An 11432-nucleotide genomic window follows, 5' to 3' on the forward strand; every position below is an offset into this window, starting at 1 on the left:
GGCAGGTCTCCACTTAAAACGGTGCAGCTGCACCACTGTAGCGCTTCAGTGAAGACCGGTGGGAGAGCTTCTTCCGTCAACGTAATTAATCCACACACACCCCTCCCAAGAGCCAGTAGCTCTGTCAACGGGGGATGCTCTCCTGTCAACCCAGCACTATCTACATGGGGCTTAGATCAGTATAGCTACATCGCTCAGCGGAGTGGATTTTTCAACCCCCCAAGTGACGTAGTTATACCCATATAGGTCTGTAGTGCAGACTTAGTCTCAGTGTGTCAAGCGATCAGGGTTCAGTTCCTGGCTCTGCCAAAGACTTCCCGTGTGACTTTGGGTAGGCCTGATCCAATGCCCATTGAATCCAGTGGTCTCCCATTGATTTCAGTGCCTTGGATCAGGCCCTAAATCTCTCCCTGCCTCACTGCTCCACCTGAAAAATGGGCCTAATAATACTTCTCTGCTCGCACCCTTTGTCTGCCTCGTCTATTTAACCCTGCAAGCACTTATGCACGTTGTTAACTTTACATACCTCAGGCCATTTCTACACTAGGAATTCTTTACCGGCGTAGGAATACCAGTACACTACATCGGCAATGCGGAATCACCTACACTGGCAAAACTGCACTTTGTACCAGTATAATAAATTAACCCCTCCTCCCCATGAGCAAAACAAGTGATATCGGTAAAAGCGCAGCTTTGCTGATATATCCATGCCTACACTAAGGGCTAGCCCGGGTATGTCAGTTAGGCATCCGACTTCTTCATACCCCTGACCACCATAGCTATGCCTGTGAAAGTCCCCAGTGTATATCCCGGCTTAGCTTTACAGTCCCATTGAGTTCAAAAGCATTGCTCACATGTGTAGCATTAAGCATGTGCATCAGTGTTTACAGGATCGGGGCCTTGGATTGTAAACTCGTAAGGGCCGGGACTCTAAAAGGTGTTTGCACAGTGTATAGAACAGCAGAGTCTTGATCTCAGTTGGGGCTGCTCGGTGCTACTGTACTACATTTAATACGTCTGAAAAGTCACTTTGAAAATACTAAGCATGTTTTAAAACTACTTTGTTAATTTTAGCACTTGCAAAAAGGTTCTGGGAAGAATTTCATTCTCCAGTGCTGGCTTTTTACCTCCACCCAGCATTTACTTCGCAGGCTGTAGCAGTGCAACCTTGCCTCCAGCAGTCCCACCGGCTTGCCTCGGCCCGGTTATAGCCCTGCCAAAATGAGTGGGAGGAGAGATCAGGGGTCCCATCATCCTCAGAGCTCTCGTTTCTGTCACTGGAACTAGACCATTTTACACCAGACGAGAATCCGGCTCTCTGAGTAAAAAACTAAAACTTGAATTCTGTGGATTTTCATTCAACAGGGGGCACGGGGCAAAGATTGTCCCTCCAAAATCCCATTACCAGTCCCTTGAGCTAGTGCAATGTTAAGAACTAAGGGAAATGCCCCCAGAAGGCCTAGCACCTCACTCAGTTCAGTGTCAGTGTGGACACAGTGACTGAGTATGGCTCCAGTTACCCTTTTCAGTGTGGATGCTCTCACTCGAGCTAGACCAAGTGGAGAAACTTGAGTTAACTTTGTAGTGGAAACATACCCTCGGAGGGGAAAGAATGCCAGCTAGTGACTCTCCAAAGACCTTCTCTTGCAGCACCTAGGCTTTTCCTTCATGGTCTCCCGTCCAAATATTAATCAGGCCTACTCATGGTTCACCAGTGAGACAGGTGCGGGTGAATTTGTTCTCAATTTTTTATTTTATTTTGGCCTAGAGATAGATTAAGCCTGTGTATCAGAGCTGAGCAATCATTCAGAAGCCTTCCTTCGTAAAATGCAAAGTGGTCAACACCTTTCAGCAATCTGGCTCGCTGTATCATTTTCCTTTCATGCAAAATATTTGCTTCTTTCTATTTGCCATGTAGATAGTATGCTTTACCTTGCAGAAATAAATCACTTACAAGCTATGATCATATCCTCCTGTGCCTAGAATGTATTTGTCTCATTTGCTCTTATCGAGTGTATAAATTAATTAAACTTTTCTGTCTGAAAGGGAATAACACAATACGTGATGCTGGCTCTAGGCTTCCACCTGGATCCCAAGCCTGACTTTGATGATGTTAAAATATGCGTTTGAGAGAGTGAGCAATCTGGTGACAAAAATTAAAAATGAACAACTCAAAAACAAGTAGAAAAGAAACTGAAGGCAGAATCCAAAGATCTTTGCTCCCTGCACTGTTGTACAAGCTACCAAGATGTTGACTGAGTACAGAGAACCACACTACTTGGCGATTCCAACAACATGAAAAGTGCCATAGAAGATTCATGCTGCGACTTAAAATGAGAATCACAACAGAAGCCACGGAGCAGTGGATCTATAACAAGGAGGCCAACCAAGAAACACTAAAGCTGTGACTTTATCTACTTAAAAGGGAAGCTGAAGCACATGTTTGAGAAGATGAAGGAAACTAGAACTAGGGAGGGGGGAAAAACCCATAGAATATTTAGTTCAAAGGGGATGAATTGGCAAAATCAGCGATTTATAGATCTTAAGGCCAGAAAGTACCACGGAGGGGAAGGGATAGCTCAGTGGTTTGAGCATTGGCTTGCTAAACCCAGGGTTGTGAGTTCAATCTTTGAAGGGGCCATTTGGGGATCTGGGGCAAAAATCTGTCTGGGGACTGGTCCTCCTTTGAGCAGCAGGTTGGACTAGATAACCTCCGGAGGTCCCATCTAACCCTATAATTCTATGTGTATAATCTCCTGCATAACATAGGCCATAGAATTTCACCCAGCAATTCCTCCATAACTTCTGGCTGAGCTAGAGGATATCTTTTAGAAAGATATGAAGTCCTGATTGAAAGGGAGAATCCACCACATCCCTTGGTAAATTATTCCAGTGGTTAATTACCTACACTGTTAAAAATCTGTGCCCTACTGCCAGTGTGAATTTCGTTAGTTTTAGCTTCCAGCCATTGGATCTGGTTATGCTAAATTAAAGAGCCCTCTACCACTGGAGATCTTCTCCATATGTAGGTACTTTTTAGACCATGATAAAGTCACTCAACCTTGCCATTGATAAACTAAAATAGATTGAGCTTCTTAAACTGCTTATAGTAAGGTAGGTTTTCCAGTCCTCAAATCATTTGTGAAGCTCTTTTCTGAACCCTTTCCAAGTGCGGGCACCAGATCTAGATACAGTTTTTCAGTAATGGTCCCACTCACGCTATACACAGAGGTAATACCACCTCCCGACTTCCACATGGTACTCCTTTGTTTATACATCCATTATCAAACTAGCCATGTTAGCCACATCATCACATTGGGAGCTCATGTTTAGATGGGTATCCTCTATTACCCTTACATCCTTTTCAGAGTCACTGCATTCTAGGATACAGTCCCCCACCCTGTAAGTATGACCTACGTTCTTTGTTCCTAGATATGACCTTGCATTTGATTATATTAAAATGCACCATGTTTGGAAAAACTCAGTTTGCCATGCAATCCAGATTAGTCTGTATAACTGACCCGTCCTTGTCATTACTCACCACTCCACCAATTTTATTGTCACCTGCAAACTTTACAGCCGTGATTTTATATTTTCTTCCAGATCATTCATTTAGATATCGAATGGGGCCAAGAACAGGTCCCTGTGAAGCCCCAGAAGAAACACTCTCATTGGATGGTGATTTAAATCCGTTTAACATGTCCTCCATTGATATTGAGCACTGCTAATTGTTTAGTCAGAATGTCATGTGACAGCAGTTTAGGGTGACCAGATGTCCCAATTTTATAGGGACAGTCCCGATTGTTGGGTCTTTTTCTTATATAGGCTCCTATTACCTCCACCCCCCCGTCCTGATTTTTCACATTTGCTGTCTGGTCACGCTACAGCAGCTCACACTGCTTACAGAAGTTTAAGTATGATGCCCGTGGTTGCCTGGAAGGTGAGGTTATGTCAAAAATGCCTTCACTGGAGCAGATCCACAGGTTCTCAGCTCCAAGACCTAGAAACAACTTTCTCGCAGACTCTCCCTTCATGCTCTTTGCTCCCTATGTCCCAACCATCCCACTTTCTGTGTGCCTCGCCTACTTCAAAACCCACTGCTATGGCTTGGCCTTTTGCAGCCACTCATGTACTGCCAACATTTTGACCAAAAAAGCGGATGACATTGTCATGAAAATTTCGCCCAGTATTTTGACCCACTCAGCTAGCCACATAGCAGTAACAGTGCAGCTGCCTTCCCAAAATGTGCCCAAAATGGCCTCCAAAATGAGTATTCATTTCCACTGATACATGAAGCTGAGCTGAGGTGACCCCAGTGAAAGAAGGTGGACAGCCAGGGTGAAATTCAACCCTGCACCGAGATCAGCACAAGAGTTGTGCCCCACTTTCACCTGCTCTGAGAGTTTGAGTGTTGCTTAGAATGGTGCAAAGGTACAGTGTAGCTAGTGGATACCAAATGGGACTGGAACACAGGAGCTTTAGGTTTTAGGGTGCTGTGTGATCTTTGGCAAATTAATTCCTCTCTCTATGCCTCATATGTAAAATGGGGATAATGATACTAACCTCCTTTGTAAAGAACTTGGAGATCTATTGATGAAAATAGCTCTATAAAGAGCTAGGTATTAGTATTTTGCTGGCCCATTTGACCTGGGGTGAACAAGTAAAATTGAGTAAGATGTATTTCTTCTGTCTTTCAGCCTGGTTTGGAAGGGTGAATACCTCTTCCTTAAGAAAGCAATTCCAAATACAAATTAGTAATAGGAGACAATAAAAATCGGTGCTGACTGGCAGCAATAATCAGAACAAAGAATATGAAGGGGGAGATGGGAAAGTATTAATCTGCTCCTTTTATAGATTTATGGCAGCTGCAAGTGTGTTCACAGAAGCAGGAAGCAAAAACTGTGTTAAAACAGATGAATGATCTGTGCTACCAGCAGTTGCAAATTGCATTTTTAAGATCCATTCCCTGCCACTCAGCCAAAATGACTATATGATGACTTACACAGTTCTTTCACCGATATATATATATATATATATATAGGGGGAGGGATAGTTCAGTGGTGGCCTGCTAAACCCAGGGTTGTGAGTTCAATCCTTGAGGGGGCCATTTAGGGATCTAGGGTAAAAAACTTACTGGGGATTGGTCCTGCTTTGAGCAGGGGTTGGACTAGATGACCTCCTGAGGTCCTTTCCAATCCTGATATTCTATGATATGAGCAAAAGATTAATTAATTATATATATAAAATTAATCTTTTGCTCATATGTAGCAGCAGTCACTCAAAGATCCAAAATCATTTTACCAATATGGATTATTATTTATTATTTGCACTACAGTAGCATCTAGAGCCTCCATACAGGACCGGGGCCCCATCCTGTTAGCACTGTACAAACACATGGCAAGAGAGAGTCCCTAACTTGAAGAGTTTACAGGTCCTGCAAACATACATGTATGTCGTACAGATCCTCAACTGCCTTAAATTAGCAGAGCTCCATTGAACTTAATGGAGTTTTGATCACTCCCAACAGTTGAAAATCTAGCCCACTGACTTTACTTGAAAGTGGAAAGTTAAGCAGGCATGTCAGTGATAACAGGATCAGGGCCTAATTTGAGACAAGATGTGACAAAAGGGGTGAAGGTAAGGAAAACGAGATCACATGGCTCAATTGTGGAGGGGTCGATCTTGAGGAAGAGCAGCTTGTGGCTTTATAGATTAATTCAGGAAGGCTGCTCCACACACAAGGGGCAGCATGGAAGAAAGAGCAGCAATGCTTGAAGGAGAAGCTGAGAGAGGATGAGTCTATACAGCAGCCCTCTGAACTAATTAGCTGTTGCTATGATTGTTCTGATCCCTTTAAGGATACACGGACTGCATTGCAGGGAAGCTCATAAGAACATAAGAACGGCCCTACTTGGTCAGACCAAAGGTCCATCTAGCCCAGTATCCTGTCTTCCAACAGTGGCCAATGCCAGGTGCCCCAGAGGGAATGAACAGAACAGGTAATCATCAAGTGATCCATCCCGTCGCCCATTCCCAGCTTCTGGCAACCAGAGGCTAGGGGCTCAGTGACTTCTCTAAGGTCACACAACCAGTCTATGGGTGGGTTAGGATGAGAACCCAGCCTTCCTGACACCCCAGGGTCCTGCTCTAACTAACCGCTGGCAAACCATACTTCTCTCTCTACAAATTCCCATCTTGCTCAGTCTTAACAAGGAAGCACAGAAATAAGATCTCTCTTTAAAGCAAACTTGCTGTCACATATCTGCACGGTCTGTCCTTGATCTGCTTGTTAGAATTATTTATGCTCAGGCTGAAGAACAAAATAAGATAAGGAGCTCTGCATTCAGGCATCTGTTCTAGCTTTAACTTTATTTATTTACCACATTAAATGATCATCCACTAGGCAGCTGAGTAAGACAGGGAGAGGATTGGGATGGCAAATTAATGAGCGATCGTCAATAAAGTACAACTTCTGAATTAATGACCTTGTAACGGCTAGAGTCATTCCTCTCAATTTACTCCCTGTTGCCTTCTTCATCCACTCTCTTCCTTTGAATGGACTTTTTGAGCTCCCCGCAGGCATAGAGTTGGAGTGTCGGCATGAGAAAGACTCCTGTTCAGAGCGAGGTTCCAGCTCAGGGAGGGAGGGAAAGGGTCTATTCACCCCGATACTCCCTAGTATGAAAAAGTGGGGGGGATGTGGTGAGGAGTGGGAGGAGCCCTGGCTTCACCCCCCTCCTCCCAACCCCCTCAAACACACACTCGTTGGCCAGAGTAGCCAATTGGGCACACAGGGGAATGAACTGCTCCATGAAAAGGGATGCAGTAACTTGGCCCAGACGCCTCAAAGGTGTTTAGTATGTATTAGATTTCAGTGGGAGTTAGGAACCTAAACACCTTTGAGGATCTGGCCCTTGCTCCTCCCCTAGAGCAATGGGGGTAGGGTCAGAATTGGAACGGTTACTCTCTGGGTCACAATTCATTCTCTGGTGTGCTTCCTGTGCCATGCAGCAATGTGGTGCCCCTTCTGGCAAATTGCAAATTTACAACCTAGTTCATAACCGGAGAATATCAGAGATGTGCAGAGCTATTACTTGGAAATGGTATGAGTGTGAGGATTTTGTCTGTTCTCATGCTACCTCCAGCAATATCTAAGTCCTTCTGAGGAAGGCCTCCCTGGCTTTTCAGCTCCACTCCTTGCAGGAGATTACTCCTAATCAGGGGTGAAAGTAACACAGACGACTTACCAGTACGGGGACTGGCTCCTGGCCCCCAGAAGGGGCGGGGCCTCAGGCGGAAGGGGCAGGGCTGGGGGTCAGCCTCCCGCAGCCGGTCCATCCGCCCTGCCTGGCCTGTGCTGCCCGGGGCCCTGGTGGTGATTTAAAAGGACCCGGGGCTCTGGCCACTGCTGCAGTAGTGGCGGCGGCGGCCGGGAGCCCCGGGCCCTTTTAAATCACCGGGCCCCGGGGCAGCTGCCCCTTTTACCCTCTCCATTGGCGGCCCTGCCAGTAGGGTCCCTACCGGCAGGGCCGCCGACATGGGGGAGGAAAAGGGGTAGCAACGCTTTAATATCAGCTGCGTATGGGCCGGTACCAGCGGCCACTTCTTACCGGTACGCCGTACCGGCCTAATTTCACCCCTGCTCCTAATCCACCTCTGAAAATGTTAAAAAAACCTGCTTCAGTGAAACTATAAAAACAAGTGTTTTTTTTTTTATTCAATGTAATGCAATGCAACTAACGAGGTAACTCATTGCTATGTATTATCTAATCAAAAATCATTCTTAAATCCACACTTTGATTTACTCAGTCACAACCACCCCCTGCACGAAAGGAATACCACAATTGGTTGGCAGCAGTAGTAAGCTCTTATATTCTAGTAGATCAGCCCCTAGAAAGGATGTGACATCCACTTTGCCCTATTAAATTTGCACAAGTCATAAGAACAATTAAGGAACGGAAACACAAGGAAGCAAGTAAGTCAACAGGGAGCCTTTAGCAAAACAAGAAGTAATTAAGATGAAAGTTCAAAAGAGCCCTTATAATTCCTCAAACAAATTAATGACACCTTAACTTCAGGATTGCAGATAGGCAGTTAACTTGTATTTAACATGGCAGCTCTTACAAATGTAAACATAAGTAGCACTTGTGCAGATTGCTCGGGGCAAATTGTTCCATGTGAAAGCACAGACCAGATATTACTGAAAGTAAAAGAAATGATTGCAAAACGAATGCTTGTGTGACTGCACAATCACGCAGCAGTCACATACACTGCTAAGGTGTTGGGTCTCTGAAAAATTCTGTCATAAAATACCCATTTTCAGAGTTGTTCAAAGAAGAATTTGGGCATTGTTAGTTTTCACCCATGGAATAATTTTTAAGTGTACTTAAAAACATATAACTTAGTAATAAGATGACTAAATGATCAGCTACCTAATAGGGATAGTGTTGAGCTTAATACTTGCAATTAATTATTAGTTTAATTACTATTTGGGAAGCATGCTCAGATGCAACTTTGCTATTGCTGAGGCCAAGTGTTCAAACATGATGAGTCAGCCCCTCCAAATCATAAGACTGGCTTAAAAATAATGAGATGGTAAAAAAAGAACAAACGTTGAGTTCATTTCAATTTGCTTTCTGGTGTTTGAGCTTTTAGTTACAAACATGAGGGCTAGAGATTAGCTTTTTTAAAAATGGAAACTGAGATTTGCAAATAATCACATGATTCCAGGAGCTAGAGCTTTAAGATGACCACCAAATATTGTGAGATTCTTGATAAAGTTATGAGTTTATCAAGCACTGGAATTGCTGGAATTATCAATTGCTGGAAGCACTATTGCAGTTCAAAGTATGTTAGGATAGCTTACTCCTACTTGTAGAAAAGCCAGTGGGCTGGGGTGGGGGGAAACAAATGTCAGTGAGGTACATTTTGTTGGAATAATTCATGCCCTTCCAGTCCCAATACACTCCTGCCTTGAAAGCTAGTCTTGCCCACCAACAGAAGTTGGTCCAATAAAAGGTATTACTGCACCCACCTCGTCTCTCCAATATCTTGGGACAACATGGCGGCAACAACACTATACATCCTCCTTCCCCACACACATATCCCAGACACCACAGAGAGCCTTTAATGGGGTTCAGGAGCAGAGTGCATGAGGGTCCATGATGGTGGTGGATTCCCCTCTTCTGCACACTCAGGGGGATATTCACAGATGGAGGGTCCATTCTGCCTGCAGACTTGGGATGGGCCAGGCCTTGTGCCAGGACACCTCACGACACTTCACACATAGAGGAGTTATAGCTTAGTATTGTCTCTAGCCTTGCTGAACCAGTGACTGAAGGCAAAGGAAAATAAAGCAAGGGGGCTTCCTTTTAGAAATAGAGAGTGGAAGGGCAGCCTCATCTCTGATAACTCTTAGCAGGGTATTCCAGAGAGAAGGTGCTAAAAGGCTGAAGCTGCAACCACTTATTCCAAATTGTAAATATATTTAAGATGTCAGTACTACTGGCCAAGGAGGTGTAATTAGGGGTAAGGGCATGAAGCTGAGAAAGGCTGGATACCAGGAAGAAAAACCTCCCAACAACAACAACAACAACAAATAAAAAAAAATCTACCCATGTGTGGCATAATCTCCCATGGGAAGCGGTGGAATCTCATGACATTCAACTTTTGAGGATGACTTCAGCTGGTGCCTGGAGATGTGAGGGGTGAAGAAGTCAGAAAAACGATGTAGGCCAATATTTCACCATAGTTATAAGTCAAGAGACGCGTGCTGACTCCAACTGGCAAGCCAGGTGTTGGAACGAACGTACTTGCTCGGTCCAGTCACAATCCCAGCAGCAGCATTTTGTACTAGCCAAAACCTGTCAGCCCTTAGGAGCCTGCGTACTCCTGAGGTGTTTACAGTGGGACTCAGGCAAATGAGGGGGTCGAATGAAGGAGCCACTATGGGTGTGATCCATGAAGCAACTTAGGTGCCTAAATTCCAGTGCGCAGCACCATTGAACTCCACAAAACTCCCGCTTGGCTGCTGCTTAACCCTGTAGGCACCTAAAGTCACTCGGCGTCTAACTTTCCACTGTAAAAGTTTGCAGGTGCCTAAGTTTTAAACTTTAGGGCACACATGCTGCTGCCCCACTCTAGGTGTCTGGACATCTGTCTCCCGCCGAAGCGCCAGAGCGATTCACGAACTGGGGGAAGATAAGCATTTGCCTGCCTAAGTCACATGTGAGGCCTCCTCTGGGAGGCGGCCTCTGAGCATGGCTAGTGGATTGGGTCCTGTTCAAAATTTGGAGGGAGAGAGGAGAAGCCCAACGGTTAGAGCATTCAGCTGGGATGTAGGACACCTGGGTTCAGTTCCAGCCTCCGTACCACAGAGGACAAAAAGATTTGAGCAGGGAGCGCCTACCTCTCAGAAGAATTTGCTGACCACTGAGCTATGGCAGATAATCTGATATGGGCTCCCTCAGTCTCTCCTGTTGAAGCGGTTCCACTGTGGATAAATAATGAAAGTGTGATTGGAGCAGGGGGATTGGCTCTAGGATCTTCCACCTCCCATACGGGTGTCCTAACTCACCACTGCACTGCAGAGACTCTCTCTTTCTGGCCCAACGATGACTGTTACACGGTGGATAAACACTTAAATAGTCATTGGGGCAGAGAGAGAGACTCAGTTATAGATAGTATTGCCTCAGTTTCCACTTGAGTTGGCCTAGCTAGCTTTGGGAATGCACCAAGGAACATAGGAATTGCCATAGTGGGTGAGAGCTGAGCTTCAGTTACTCCTCTTTCCAGCAGTGGCCTGGCCTGTCTGTTCAGAGGAAGCTGTAAGAAGCCCGATAGTCATGGGATAACCTTCCCTCATGGACAGTTCCTTCCTGAAGGATAATGGGGACCATGTCAGAGCCGATGATGACGATGACACAGAGGTTAGATTTCAGAGTGGGGGCTAAGAACAGTTTCACCAAAATCTTGCTGGTGGGGGGTGGAGAGGGGTTGGGTTGTCTTCCCCTATCCTATGTGTAAAACGTAATTATACTTCGACTTTGCACCGACAGGGTGAAACTAACCCTTGTGCATAGGGCCAGCCCAAGGCCTGTATGCAGTGTCACAACAAATGGAATCAGAGTCGGTCTTAAACAGGAGGTATGTATTAAAGAAACAGCTGCTAACCCTAGATCCAAACCCTTAGGCTATGTCTACACTACCACGGTAAGTCGACCAATGCTACGCAATTACACCTATGTGAATAACGTAGCTGGAGTCGACGTACCTTAGGTTGAGTTACGGCGGGGTCTACACCATGGGGGGGTCAACGGGAGAAACTCTCCCATCGACTTACCTTACTCTTCTCGTTGGAGGTAGAGTACAGGGGTCAACTGGAAAGCGATCTGCTGTCAATTTGGTGGGTCTTCACTAGACCCGCTAAATCG

Source organism: Terrapene carolina, unplaced genomic scaffold, assembly GCF_002925995.2.
Source record: "Terrapene carolina triunguis isolate 2854851 unplaced genomic scaffold, T_m_triunguis-2.0 Scaffold111, whole genome shotgun sequence".
Classification (NCBI taxonomy): Eukaryota; Metazoa; Chordata; order Testudines; family Emydidae; genus Terrapene; species Terrapene triunguis.